The sequence below is a fragment of the Poecilia mexicana genome, unplaced genomic scaffold (genome assembly GCF_051168715.1).
Source record: "Poecilia mexicana isolate PSO_F unplaced genomic scaffold, ASM5116871v1 scaffold_9, whole genome shotgun sequence".
In the NCBI taxonomy this organism is placed as follows: domain Eukaryota; kingdom Metazoa; phylum Chordata; class Actinopteri; order Cyprinodontiformes; family Poeciliidae; genus Poecilia; species Poecilia mexicana.
The window spans coordinates 5,310,602-5,325,598 of NW_028263378.1; the positions used below are offsets into that span (position 1 = coordinate 5,310,602).

The 14,997-nt window shown below is 36.2% G+C and overlaps 1 long non-coding RNA gene across 1 annotated transcript; it reads left to right on the forward strand.

The window, feature by feature from the left end:
* The first annotated feature begins 10,007 nt into the window (after nt 1-10,007).
* On the forward strand, nt 10,008-14,748 carry LOC106925367 (uncharacterized). The gene is made up of 3 exons (XR_015764235.1): nt 10,008-10,705; nt 12,233-12,361; nt 14,187-14,748. It is a non-coding gene; the product is annotated as an uncharacterized LOC106925367 (long non-coding RNA).
* Nucleotides 14,749-14,997: the final 249 nt, after the last annotated feature.

Here is a 14,997-nt window from a genome sequence, read left to right on the forward strand (position 1 = left end):
TTGTTCTGGCCAGCACCAGGGTAAATAAAAAGATTTTCTATCCTTTGCTGTAAAAATGTTTCAGAATCTATAAGTGAGTATATGGCATCTCCAACATAATGTGAACTAAAGCAAACAAGCCACCCTGAAACTAGCTTCTTTGTGATTTATCTCTATATTTGTGAAACTCTGCTTTTAAAATTCATATTTGTTTTTCTGTCCAGAAATGGTTTTATCATAACTGCACAGATGCTAAAAAGGAAGTGCACATTTGCTTCAAGGATTCAACAACTGATGTCAGCAAGGTGGAATAAACCGAGATGAGGCAATCTATCAAAAACAATGTCAGCGGGTTTTATTAGGGCATCCTGGTTTGACGTGTAATTTAAAAGGCACAAGCTGATGCACACTGCAGGATGACTTGCGTCACACATTGCACAAGACTTCATTGCTATGGTTTCACTTCCTGTACATGTGGCAGATCTGCTACAGGCGGCCTGTATGCTGAAAGAAAGCATTAATCCCCTTAGATTCCTCCCACACAGCATGTCTGATCTTTTCTCTGAAGCTCCTTAAAATGCATCAAACTAACCTAACAGAGATTTACCTCAGATCAAAGGATTTTAAGCCTCGCATCATAAATCAGCGTTTAATTTTACCTACATAACTTTGGCTCTACCCTCATACTATTGTTCTAAACAGAATCAGGATCCGTATTTCCTTTAAAATGTAACACACAGGCAGAGGTGAAATGATTTTGCAAGCCGTCTGCTGAGTGTGGGCCTCTGTGATTAGAGGCTCGTTCTACAGCAGCATGATCACAGAGCACAGACAGGCAGGCACTCGCATTTAAAAGCCAAATATGGTCATTCCTGTTTGGAATTTCAGCTTTCATACAATTTCATCAGGACCACCTGAGACAACAAGTTGTTGTCACATCCTGCACACAATCTGTTGCAATACCACAGACTCCAACAGTGAGTCATAGGTCAGCGCTGCCAGGGTAAACCTTAGTACACAGAGCCCAACATTTTAACATCACACATTGTTTTAAGCAAGGATCTACAATCACACCATTAGTTTTACCTTGGCAACACAAAGTGGTTTGTTTCTATTAAATTTAGTCCAATTTTCCAGCCAACACCACCAACAAGCTAACTGGCTGTTCCACACTTCTGTCAGGTAGGTTTGTTTGGTTTCACAGGCAGGGTCAAAGGGCATTCTGAATGTCAAGATGCTTAGAGTTTCTACCGAGCTGAAAGTTGATCCTGGAAAGCACCCAATAATTCAAGTGTTTTCCAGGTTTTAAACCAGAAACTAGAAAATCCCCAACAGTCCAAAATACGTCATTAAAAGTCCAAAGCTCTAGAACTGAAAATCGATTGTGGCTCCTTGAGATCTAAACACTAGTTTATTTATTAGTTTATAGTTGTATTATACTAAATCAGCCAGTATTTAAGTTGGTACTTTAAGTACATAGGAAATGTGTGCAGATGCATCAGCTCCCACCTGCTGCCAACAATGAACCGGCTCTGGACTGGTGGTCTGTTTTGTGCTTCTCTGAAATAGATGGTTGTGATGCTTGTTAAGCTTTTTACATACAAGTGCTTCGTAATCTGGAACACTTATTTCCTTTGCAACAACCTTAGTAGCAGTTTATTTATTTGTGAGGTCATTTTAATTTAAGAAAAAACAAAACAAAACAATGGCTTCATGCTTTCATTGGACAAAAAAACTACAAGAATGCACCAGATGACAAAGGTTTCCAGCAGCTCTCTCTGTATTTATAGTTTGCTAATTAGATTGAGAATGATTCAGCTGGTCTGTTTCACAGCTTCACCTGCTCTGATGATCTAATTACATTGTAAGATGGTTATTTAATGATTTTGTTGTCATGGTATGAATAGCCTAATTCACTTCATAACAATCTCTTTAATCCTAATACAATCCTCTACAATCTAATTTAGTCTAAACTATAACACGTTACATTCATACTGAGTTAGTCATTTAGAGCCAATCAGTGAAACGTATGAGGAAACAGTAGAGAAGAATGACTTTCTTCACAGGAAGAAACTTTTTGATCTTCATTAATGAGTTTATGCGAGAAATAGAAGCAGTTTAACACAGGCAGGTTTTCACGTATTAAAGCAAATTCAGACAGGAACGGTCAATTCAGACAGGAACGGTCATACTTGATGCTAAAAAGCAGAAGCAAAGTTCTGCAAACATTAAAATCAGAACAGTGGAGCAAGTGAACATGCCCTCTGCTTTTTTAAAATGTTATTTTAACAAGGTCATTGCACCTCATTATAAATCCAAATGTTTCATGTCTATATTGTGCTACACTGTCAAACAATGTTAGTTAGTTGTATGTCTGTGGTCACAGGCTAGCAGACAAGCTGCTGTTGCAAGCAGAAGAAAATGTCAAACAGCTACAACTGAACCCAGATCAGATGTTTAGCAACAAATCTGTTTTGGTACGTGTTGAAGACAGCCTGACAAGTCACTCTGAACTTTGGGAGAATAACATTGTCATGATGACATAACTTCAAAGAATCACACATTTCTATGCTGATAAATTTCTAAAAAGAAAAAAAAAATCAACTGTATTTGGATAGAAAATTCGAGTGTGGGACTTTGAGAGCGATGTCAGTGCCCTTAACTGTTTAAGTAGCGATAAGGGAGAGCAAAGAGCTGCAGCAGCTGCTGGAGAATTTATCAGCAGGACAAAGGGCTGCCCTCAGCCAGTGTGCATTCGAGAACTGATTAAAGCACATCTAGAAGTCAAAACAGCACTCCCATTAGGCGCCGTGATCTGGCAAAATACAGGCTTCAGTTCTGAGCAACAGTAAAAGATTACAGAGAACATTGTGTCCAATTAGACCAGTGAGGCAGAAACATCTTAAACATTGAGAAACAAGACTTTGTATTTCGCAATTTTAAGTGTCTTAATCCAGCTGCTCTCATCCCAACTTGTCTCTCTTTTTTTTTTTCTTTTTACATAATGTCAATATTCAGGTTTTGCTTGCACAACTTTTCCCCACAGAGCAAACTGTAGAAGCAGCCACGTTAACTCAGTCAACCTGCTGACGGGCTGCCAGGGATGTTGAACAAATATTGGACTTTCCTGGAGGCGGCTTTACAGATGTGTGTGATCCAGTGTCTCAGCATGGAAACAAGGATAGAGGCTAAAAATAATCAATCTGTTTATAAAAATGGTTTCATTTCTAAGCAATTATGTACATCACTGTGCAAAAGTTTTAAACAATTCCTAATTTCTTTAGCTTGACATTCTAGTAATGTTTTGAAGAGGATTTGAATCAACATTGCTTTAGGTTTTATGAACGTCAAGTAAAGTTTTCCTTCGGACTTTAGCTACTTTGAAACAGATTTCTTTAGACATATTTGTTACAATAGTTTTCAGCATATCAATCAGTTTGAAATTTAAAAAAGAAATCAAGTAGAGGAAAAACAGAAAAACAATAACAATGAACACTAAAAGTTTTTGACATTAATTCCACAATAGAAGTTTGTTTGATAGGAAATAAGACAGGAAACTCTCAGAAGGTAGTAAAACAATGTATGAGGGTGAACTTTGGAAAAAAAAATCTAAATTTTCATCTATATTTGATTAAAAATGAAATGTTCAAAAATATTTATATCCGTCTTAATTAGTGGAAAAAAGTTTAAAAGGCATTTTTGATAAGTTTGTTTCCTCTGGTACTTTAAATATTTATTTTCAGTGATGAGATGTAACTCATGTGGAAAAGCCTCCTTCCCATCACTCGGATCTTTAACTTCACAGATTCTGTATCAGATTCAGGTTTGGACTCCAGCTGTGATGAAAACAATTATTTCAATTACTTTAAACCTAAATCATTTCAGGCAGTTACAGGGTTCTTGTCAAGTTGAATTCTGAATCCTAAGCTGAGAAAAACCTAATGTTACTGCTACACTATTAGAAAACTATTTTTTATTAATTCAGATTTGGATTCACTGACGTTATGCGTGAAAGCAACAGCGAAATTAACTTGGTACCCAGAGCTTTAATGTCATCTTAAATATTTTGTAATTCAATCAGCTCAACTTAGCCTTTTAGCCTCCAGTCTAATTACTTGGTATTTTACTTACATGCACAATATGTTTAACTCTATTCTTTAGAGCCAATTATTAATACCATTTTAAATTCTTACACTCACTTTATTTATTCTTAGTTTTCCACCCTGAGGCAGAGATTCTAAAACTGAGAGAGAAGTTGAAATGATTTCCCGGTTATGTTTTTCCTCTGGCGTTCTGCAGAACTACCATCCCCCCTCGGTCCAAGGCTGAGCTCAGACTCTGTGGTATTTTAGAAATGTGTGTTGGCTTGTTGCTGTCTCATTCCCAAATCTGGGCCCTCCTTTTTACTGCATGGAAATATTCTCCACTCACCCCCAGTTACACACTTTCTCTTTTCTGGCATGGAAGAAAGGCTGGAACTATTATGACAAATGGAAGCTTAACAAGAAGATGCTGGAAGTTTTTTTTTTATTATTATTTATTTTTTTATAGATTTCAATTTCGCTCTTGGTAGAATAAACATCATTTTTAGGACATGACTTACCCACAAAAGTATACAGACCCTAAAATATTTCTATTTAGATCCCCACTTCCCAAAACTAAAACACGTCTTAGTTTTATTATCTGTGGTTGATTCTCTAAATGTTGTACATTTAACAAAACTGTTTATAGTAAACAAAATAATGTCCTTAAGTTGACTGGACAACAGAAAGTGATTTGAATTACAAACTCATGAGTAACATTGTATAATCTAATAAATTAACAGCATTAGGAGGCGACAACTGGAGATAAATAGTGCAGAGTTGTGCCAGCTTACACTTATCAAGATCTAGTTCTAACAAGTTCAAATGAATGAATGAATGTTCATAGTTCACCACTTCAACAGGTTCACAACTCCAACATAATCTAGTGTTCACTTATCAGAACGTTTTAATGTTTGGGGCCATTGATATGAAATTTACACCAGATAAACAAATTACTCCATTAACCAACTAATCAACCCATGAAATGAAAATGTAATGAAATGAGAAGTCCAAATAAACAGTTGAAATCTGTCGGCAGTTTGAAAGAATTCTGGCTATTTGCAAATTGATATCAGCTAGTTTACTATTAACTAGGGTAATAAAATAGTTTTTTATTACCTGAGTATTGGAGAGAGTGATACAAAGGGTGAATATAAAATAAGCATTCAAAAACTTTAGGATGTAACGATTCTACTGATGGCAATGACTTCACCGACTTCTGTAAACCTCTAAATGTTTTAGTCGGCACTGTTAGAGCGAAAACAACAAAAACTCACCATAAACCAGGCACCTAAAAAGACATAAATCTTGACATAGAAGGTAAAGTTTTTTTAATATATTAAGTCAAGGAATAATGCACACAACCACAACTGATTTTAGATTTGCTCAGTTACTGCACCAGACTTCACAGCTGAAGAAAAGACACGTTGAAGCTTGTTTTAAGTTTGCTTTGGAAGATTTGTGAAAGTCAGTGAAAAAATGTGAGAATATAATCTGGTCAGATGGAGTCAAAACTGAGCTTTTTGAATTTCATTCAAAATGTTCAATAATGTTCATCACCGAACAACATTAAACCTCAAACCTAAACTTTACTGTAAGAACGTAAAGTTTGCAGGTAAGAAAAGCAGCGATATGCCACAGACCAACCTTGTATAATTGTGTACAATTATGACTTAAGGTATTACAGTTTAAAAATAACATGCATTTGTGCAAAACCATTAAAAATTAGAACCATTTATATTTTACTTAACTTTCTACCAATCTAAAGTATATGATTAATGCATTTTATTTACACTGCTGCTTTATCAGCTTTTAACAGGAATTAATTAGTAACTGACTGTGAGGAATTTATGACTTAACTTCCCTCTATTGTAGCTTTCATAATATGTTACAGAAATATAAACAATTGTGCTTTGGTTGTTTGGAGTTTTCTAACTTTATTGACAGGGCAGAGATAGATGGAAAAGACTTTGTGATAAGAGGCCTCCATTCTTTTAACTGGATGTAAAATTTGCCCAGACAAAATGTGTTGGACATAAAGTTAGTTAATAGAAGAAAGGAGGAAGTGATACAAATACTCTGCAATATTCACACATCAACACAGAGTAGGGTTAAAGGTCACTCTCAAAGCTCAAAGCAAACACTGAGTTAATAAATGTGGTCTGTTTTCGCTGGATTTTAAGAACTATGACAAACAGATTAATGAATATGTTTTGACACATCTGTTACACCGCATTTGATGTTTTGTCACGCTGAGTCAAGACAACATTTCCCAAGTTAGTATTTGCAAACAGGAAGACGTGAGTTTGAACATTTAGCAGCATTTTTTCAAGTGGTCTGCTTGAAAAAGCAATGAGCCTCAGTTATTTTTATTTTTTAAAACAAGCTGTTACAGGAAGTGATTGTTGGATGTACAAATAACAACAACTGTGCGGTTTAGTGTGCGCTCCCTTAGTTACTGTTATTTTCCATCTGCACTTTTCAGCCTTGTGTCAAAAATTTGTATTCCATAGAAGACTGAAAGCATATGTGTTTACAGATGAAGTTTCTGTTTGGGTTTTGCTCAGTTTGGCTCATCTGGTACAAAAGGTCATTATAACATGATGGGATGCAGCTTAGATGAAGATGTCACACTAAAACAAAAGATGATGGACTTCCTGTAGATTTAATTTTAGAATAAAAAAATGTGACAACTGATTTCCTGTTTTTACCCAAAACTATTTTGAGACATCAGACAGTCCAGCCTTGCTGAGAGAAATATTAAAATGACCAAAAGCTCCTGAGAGTGAACATAGGAAGAAAGCGACCTCTGTGCATCCATCGCCACTCTCCCTTTAAATTAGGAAACCATCTGCACTGTCTTTCAGTGCCATTCATCAAATGGTTGCCTGTCAAAAATCTGTGCAGAGGTCCAGAAAGGATCTGTCCTGACCTGTGGGTGCGTTGCCACGACGACTGGAGTGGAGGTGGGATGGGAGCAAGGCTGTCCTCTAATTGATGGTTTACTGGGAGCTACCAAGAGTATAATTTAAAGTTTGGTGGAGGATGAAAGAAGTCAAAATACAGAGATTATTTGAACACAATGAAAGTTTTTCTTAGCCTTAAATGTAGTTTATGTATTTTGAAAGACATTTGGCTTTTGACTTTAAAAGACTTCCTGTTTCTTTGATAGTGACCTCAGGAGATCTGAACTGCTCATGTTTTGCAAACAGCTTGGATAGAAATACCACTGTGATGTAATTCATGGCTTCATAACTTCAACAAGCTGAACACAGAAAAAGCTCTTTTTTTCCTCCTGTTTATGCTGTCAAGAGAAAATATTTTACTCTGAATGTTTTTTTATTTAATCATTGATAACAATAATAAGAGATCAGACCAGATATTGAATTAAAGCAGATCCTGACTATAAGAAGATGAAAAAAAGTAACGCCCAATAACAAATTCACTGAATGAATTTTAGAACAATTTTTATTTTAGCATTAAAATACTCCCTGCACACCAGATATAGTCTGGTCTAACCCCATTTAAGTAATTGTATTCATCCTTTAAGGCACATTCCACTTATGATCATGTTTTCTCCAGGCTACATAGCACACATTGCTGCCGCCCTCATTTTACATTGTTTCCATCTAAAGCATTGTTTTCATGAGCCTCTGATACAAAATGCAATCCAGTCATATGGTCCAAAATGTAACAATAGAAGAATTAATTGTTACCCTCCCTATGGATGGCAATAAAATGTAGCGTTCACTTCGATATTGTTAATGCTTTTGAGAACACCTTTAGGAAACTGCCTGTTTCAGATACAAATATGAAAACAGATCTTGGACAAAATGCTTAAAAGGTCCTTTATTTCTTTAAGTTTGCTCTTCCAAAGAGCCAGGCGTCAATATAATGGTTTCAAATTCGCATCAATAGTTTTTCAGACTTATTTTTTACTGCCTTTTCCATTCATCATTTGTCTTCAAATGAAAAGAGATCTGATCACAGGGGCATCTAGCCTGATAAAAACCAGCTGCCTGATGCTATTTGCTTCATTCAGAGGGTCTGGACCCTCAGCTGTTGAGAAACGATTGCTTCTGGAGGTTTGGACTCTGTTGAAGTTTTAAGTTTTACCTGATTGCTAGCATTTCCCCGTCACATCTGCAATGTTCCCTTTTAATGCTTTGAACCTTACCAGAAAGTGCCTGCGCTGTAAATAACAACGTTGAGTTAAACGAGGCAGCTGTTAATGTTAATGCAATATTTGGAAGTGTGGCCAACATAGACTGAAGGACTTCATTCAATGTCGTCTGCCTGTAATTTTAACAAAGGCAGCAGAGGAAGTGAAAGAAGCCGTTCAGTCCGCACTTCCAAATGTTCACATTTCAGCGAACCAATAGGAATGTTTAAAATCATTTTATTGGTGGCAAAGATGTTGTTCGGCTCGTCACTTCTTTCTTCACAGGAAGGAGTGGTTGTTTACAGCGCATACGATGTTAGGTAAGCTTAATAGCATAGCTGCCACATTACAGACATCATGGCACAACGTTAGCTTTTGGGTAAAATCAGAGCCACACGTCCAGAAAGCAATAGTCTCTTAATAGCTGAGGGTCCAAACCGTCTGTATGAAGCAAAGCGTAAAAACAACGGGCTGGTATTTACTAGGCTACTTTGAATAGGACATGACCACCACAACAAAGTCAGGAGATTACCCACAGGTTTTTAATCTAGTCCTTTTACACATTCTATAAATGTGACAAAATAAGTAAAAGTGACCAGCAGCAAAACAACTTTTGCTGTTGTTTTTGTTTTCATGGGCAGCTTACAAAAGTGACCTAAATAAGGAAAGTTATTGAAGAAACACTTTAGCTGCCCATATTTTCTAAGAACTGTAGGTGTGGTTGCTGTTCCACCTCCTAATCTGGGATAACTGTGAGCTGTGGTACTGGTTTGGTTTGCTCTGCTCTGACTAAGTTTGTTCCAGACTCAGTGTATGACAAACTAGAAATGAGGAAGGCATCAACAAGTAAAACCTGTTGGGAGAGAACAAAACATAAAGGAACAAAAGATAACATTTCTTCAAAGGCATCTCAAAGCTCTGACCTTTGTTCTGAAAAGCATTAAAAAGGCTTTGAGATGGTATTACTGAACAAGTCTGCCTCCTGATTTTCTTTCTAAATTATCCAGGTTACAAGACAAATAACCATGATAATAATGTGTAGGTTTTTCTCCGTTATATTTTTTTATCATATATTATCTGTGGCTAAGGATGAATTTGTAGTTTCTGTTTCTTGATATTGTTTGTCACTTTTAGTTGCATGTCCTTTGTCAGTCCAAAAGCCGTTCACAACATTATTCCAAATGAGTTAAACTGAAATTAATTCATTTCATTTTCAAGTTCATCTTAAGTGAATTCTGGTTCATTTTTATCCAGTTCAGTTAAATTCCATTAGTTATTTAATCTACACTTAAGCCACAAGAATAATGCATTACAAGACTGATATGTTAATTACATAAGATATTTAATAGTATACAGGAGTTACACATCAGTATAATTTTTTAAGTGTTTTATGGTGGAGTTTGATGCTGCGCTTCAATTCAGTCCAGTTGAATACAAACAATTCAGTAAATTTCAGTTCAACTCAGTTTATTTCAATTCAGTTTAAGTCATGCTAATTCAGTTCAGTTCAATTCAGTGCAACTTAAATCGATTCAATTATATTCAAGTCAATTTAGTTCAATTTATTTCAACTGAATTCAGTCTAGTCCAAGTCAGTTCAGTTCAGCTGAATTCAGTTCAGATCAGTTCAGTTGAACTTAGTGCAATTAGTCAGTTGAATGTTGTTCAGATTAGTGCAGTTCATTTCTATTCAGTTCCGTTTAACTAAGTTCAATTAAATTTAGGTTCAGTCAAAAACCACCAAAAGACACTGGACAAGAGAAAAAACACTAATAAAACTTCTAGTTCTTGTCATGTAAGGTAAGTTTTGTCTTAAATGAACAAATTTGACTTGGTCCAGTCAAATTAACGCATTCAAATTTAGCACAGCATTCAGACAGCATAAACATGAAACACATTCACCATGCAAAGTAAAACTTTAAACTAAATATTGTTGTTTATGCCCACTCATAATTGCAGAGAAATAGTGCTTGCTGAAGCAAATGTAATCAGTTATTGAAGGGTAGCAATCATGTGATCACAGCTTTCAGAGTCTGAGTAAATGTCAGGTTGTAGAAAACACTTGTGATAACATTTTACTGCTCGCCCTTTGGTTCCTCATCTGCAGCACATTCTACTCCTTCTTTACAATCACTCCCTGACGAGCACTGGGGCCTTCAGTGGCACAAAAAGGAGATGAGGGAATAAAAATAGAACTGCTAATTAAGTGGCTGTCACCACAAACCAAAAGCAGCGGCTGCATTGTGAGCTGCCACTTCAGAAATGTTTCCCACAGCATTCTGTTCTTTGCAAAGTCTCTCTCCGAGGTCACAGGAGTACTGCCAGGGACTTTAGTCCCTTGTGCATTTCATGGCAATCAATCTGAGGGGATGCAGAACTTATCTAGTTACAAACACAAGCAAACATGGGCAGAGTGCAGCCAGGTCGACCAATAGGAGTCAGGGAAACGACAACAATGTGCGGCAGGAGGCTTGTAATGAAGGTGAGGTGTACTCGAGTGTTTTAATGCTGTTTTTAATTTAAAGACAGTCTAATATTTAGCATCTTGCAAAAGTCATCATAATTCCTCCATTGAACTGTTTCTTTTCCTTTTTTATTGCATTTTGCTGCATTCTAATAAACTTTAATACATTTTATTGGAACAGAAAATAGTAGGATGTGCTTAAACAAAATGGAAGAAAATTTCATTAAGTTGAAACTTAACTGAGTTAAATTGGATTAAATGTCTGTGACTTGAAAATTAATGTTCTATTGCTCGCCATCAAGTATTTTGTAAATACAATCTACAATACATTAAGTCTTTGCTATATAAATACAGTATAGAATAATACCACTATGAAAACAACTTGCAACTGTAATTGCACCAAAATGTGGTTGTACAAAGTTGCATACAAACAATTTTTTAATGTTTTAGTAAAATGTCTCAAAAAACAATATATTCTGTTACTTCCAGTCATGCTTTATGATATATAACCCCAATAAAATATATTGCAATTTGTGGTTGTGGTTGATACAATGTGATATAAATGAATGGGTATTATATTCTATGGTTCTGCAGACTAACGCATATTCAGAGAACTGGCCTGTCAACTGTTTCTCCATAATCACTTTCAAACATGACTGATCCTGGTTAGTTTTCAGGTCATTTATGATTTAACAGTTTGTAAAATTTAGGCAGAACATTTATATTTTACCAAGTTTTTATCTGGTGTTTTATCTACCACTTTGCATTACTGCAAAAGAGAATAAAAAATAAACTAATTCAAAAGCAACCGTCTTCCTCTTGAGATGGTCTTTAATATGTAATCATATTGCTCCCCCTTGTGTTAGCCTTTGGCTATTACACAAAGAAACTACAGTATTTGTCCTGTTAAGGGCTGAAGCAGCAGCTTATTCCACTTTTCACATGAATGTCATAATAAATCTTCCCCAGAGCATAAAACATTCATTAAAGTGTTAAATGCCAGCCTAAATGATTCAACTTCTCTATGAGCTGTGACAAAATTAATCACAGTGTGGAAAATCAGGGATATGGGGCGCTTATTAAAACGTACAGCCAGATTTCTCTTGAGGAACAGCAATAAAAACCAGAAGCCAAATTTGTAAAAGCCAATAGGTTTTGCAAATTGGTTTGCTTTAAATCGAATAAATGAGTTCTTGCTTTAATTATGAACGTGGTGGATTAACAATCGATGCTCTAAAAACGATCCATAGCAGGGAGGTATTGAAATGCAAAAACAAAACCTCTTAACACTCCAAAGTTTAGATCTCTTTTAGTCATTAAAGATATTGAAAAGCTACGTTTGTCCTTTTCTCAGAGTAAATAACGCCTCTTTCAACTTCATTCGCCAGACAAAACAATGAAATGTGGGCAAAGCTGAACATCCTCAGTGGCCAATTTCTGGATTTGAGGCATAACTCTGGGGATTAGCTGGAACAGCAGTTAATTGCTTCAAACCAATGACGCCGAATTAATCCTTTGATTTTTGGACTCCTTTCATGAATGCAGAGGGGAAGGAAGGGAGGAGGAGAAAGAAAAGCTGCAAGAAGGAGAGAGTAATGGAGAGGAAACAGAAGAAACAACATTCTGACAAGAGAGCGGGCAGTAATGGCTAGCTGAACCGTCTTTCATCAGGAGGTAATGATATGAAACCTGTAATCTCCATGGGGGTGGCACGGTGTAGGAAGATCAGATTACTAATTATAGTCTACTGGGATTCCTGAAGGAGAGCATGATGGGAGGCAGCCACATGGGGTAAGTTGACTCAGTCTGTTTCTAAGTGCTGAGCAAAAAAAATCTATATTTTCTATAACTTTAATTATAATACAGGTCAAAATGTCATCTGCAATATGTATGTAGTAAATGAAAATACTCTGGTTTACATTTTAATGGATGCAGAATAGTAATTTAGAAGCAACAAGGTGATTACCAACAATCTCTACTTGGCAAACAGTAGATTATCAGTTCAAATGTGTTAATTTTTTCCCCATCTTCATATAGACATGACCGTTAATTATTTATTTCTTAATATTGTCGTACTAGACTTAGCTAATTTAAAAATCTGTGATTAAAAGTGCCGTCACGCACAGATAAAGGGATAAGAAAACTTTTTAAAAAATTAAAAACCTTGCTAATTGAAAAGAAAAGTTTATAAGTTTTGCACAGTACTTTAACACTTCATTGTTGTTTTACCAAAACATGGATATGTGTGTTGATATTCCATCAGGATGTTTAACTAAAACTCAAAATGATAGTATTATAGGAGAAAAAAACCCCATCAACTTCACATCCATGATGGTTCAGGTGATGTTCCACGTAAAATAAAAATTACATATCTAACATTTAACAAGCAATGGCTGCTCCTCCAATAGTGCTGGAGGGAAAACGTGTCTCTCCCTGCTCCAATGTAAATCATCTACACTGAAGCAATATTTTTATATGTGCATCTATTGGAAAGTAGATCTAAATGTATATTTCTTGTGAAAAACCAAAAATTGTTTCAATCTGAGAGACCACCGACGTTAGCAAGATGCAAGTTGCATGACATAAATATCTGTAGCTTCTCCTGAGTCCTGACAGTAAAATGGGCCAGAGAAGCTTTTGTGTTGATTACAAACAACAATTTTACAGTCTGATGCATTTTGACACTTCTACAGTGCTTTTCGACTTTTGGCAAATCAAATAATGTGGTGAATTATTCCTTTATTTTTTACAATCTGCAGTCAGATGTCCGTAGAGGTTTGAGATAGATGGTCAATTAGACATCCTGCGCTTTTAGAATGAAGTGATAGCTCCGCCTACAGCATCAATCCCATATTTCATTTATATAGTTAAAAAAATCAGGTTATTACATTTTGTTACTTCTTTTTCAGCATGGCTGGTTAAATTAGAATGATTTCAGAAAGGATAAAGTAATGCTAGCAATGCTGACAAATTATAGCTATAAACAAGGACAACTTTTTCTCTGAGAAATCTTTATGCTTATTTTTGTCGTTTTGGAGGACATCTGCGCTTGATATTTGCCGAAACTTCTAACTTTTTTCAACCTAAGACAGCATGTGAGCAGCAGAAAAGGTGCCAGACTTGCCTCTCCCTTGCCTCCACTTGCTCGTGCCCTTCCCTCTCCTGCTTGTCTGTCAGAAAATATCCAATCTTTAAGTGTGTGCGACACCGCCATCAGCCTAATTATCATGGATGGATGGAAGCGCAGCACTTCAGCAACAGGAGCAACAGTTCTTCAAATGTCCTTTGCTGTCACACATTTTCTCTTCTCCAGTGTGGAAATCACTCAAGTAAAAAGATTCTGGATTATGTGAATATCTTTGGATTAAAGGCTTAGATTCTGTTTACTGATTCAGTACGTTAGATTCTCTGTACGTTATGATGATATTTTCTGTGTGTGTTTGTGTCGCTGCGCTTTTCACACAGAAGGATTTCTCTTCTCTTTTTTTCCCCCACTAAGGTGGCGAATGGTTGACTTTCAAAGATGATTTTTGGGCAAACATGGACCCTCTCTGTGATCTGAGTTTGTCCAGAACTCCAAAAGTGTCAAAATGATTGAAATGGGAAACTAAAACCACTCAAGGACATTGGGACAGTGAACAAATCTCCCCCATATCCAATTTTTCCGGTATCTCCCATCATCAAGAATCTTCATTGCAACAACCGGGTGTGAATGTGCTGTTATTGCAGCCTGGACAGTTCGGGGAAGGAGTTCAGCCACATTCTGCTACCTCACCTCTGTGATTTGCTGCTGTTGGCTGCCAGAGTATTAATGAACTTCAGTAATGTGTTGGGCAGGAAGAACGGACTTGCAGGCTGTTTTCAAATCCAGCCCTGAGGTGCAGAATCGACTTGATAATTAAACTGTGGTACTTGAAAACTGATTGGATGGAAAACACATGTCTTACAGGTGGAATGTAAAACTGAAATATTCATAAGCACTCAGGAAGACTGAGTCTATCTCATGTTGCCATAATGATCAGTATATTAAAAAAATGTGGATTAAATATTAAAAAAGAAAAGGTTGAGATTTTTTTTTTCAGCCTGTGGTTTCATACATGGATAATCCACGTTGGGCTGTCACAGGATTGGCATTGTGTGCATATTAATATGACCATAAACAAACAAGTTCAGCTCTTTTGTCATCCAGGGAGAGTAAAATGTGGGTTAGATTGTCAAAAGTTAAGTTTTTTACATTGGTAGATTTAATTTTGATCAAATTTTTCCAACAGTTTCTTCTCTAAAACTGCAAAAAGATGATAGTAGAAGAA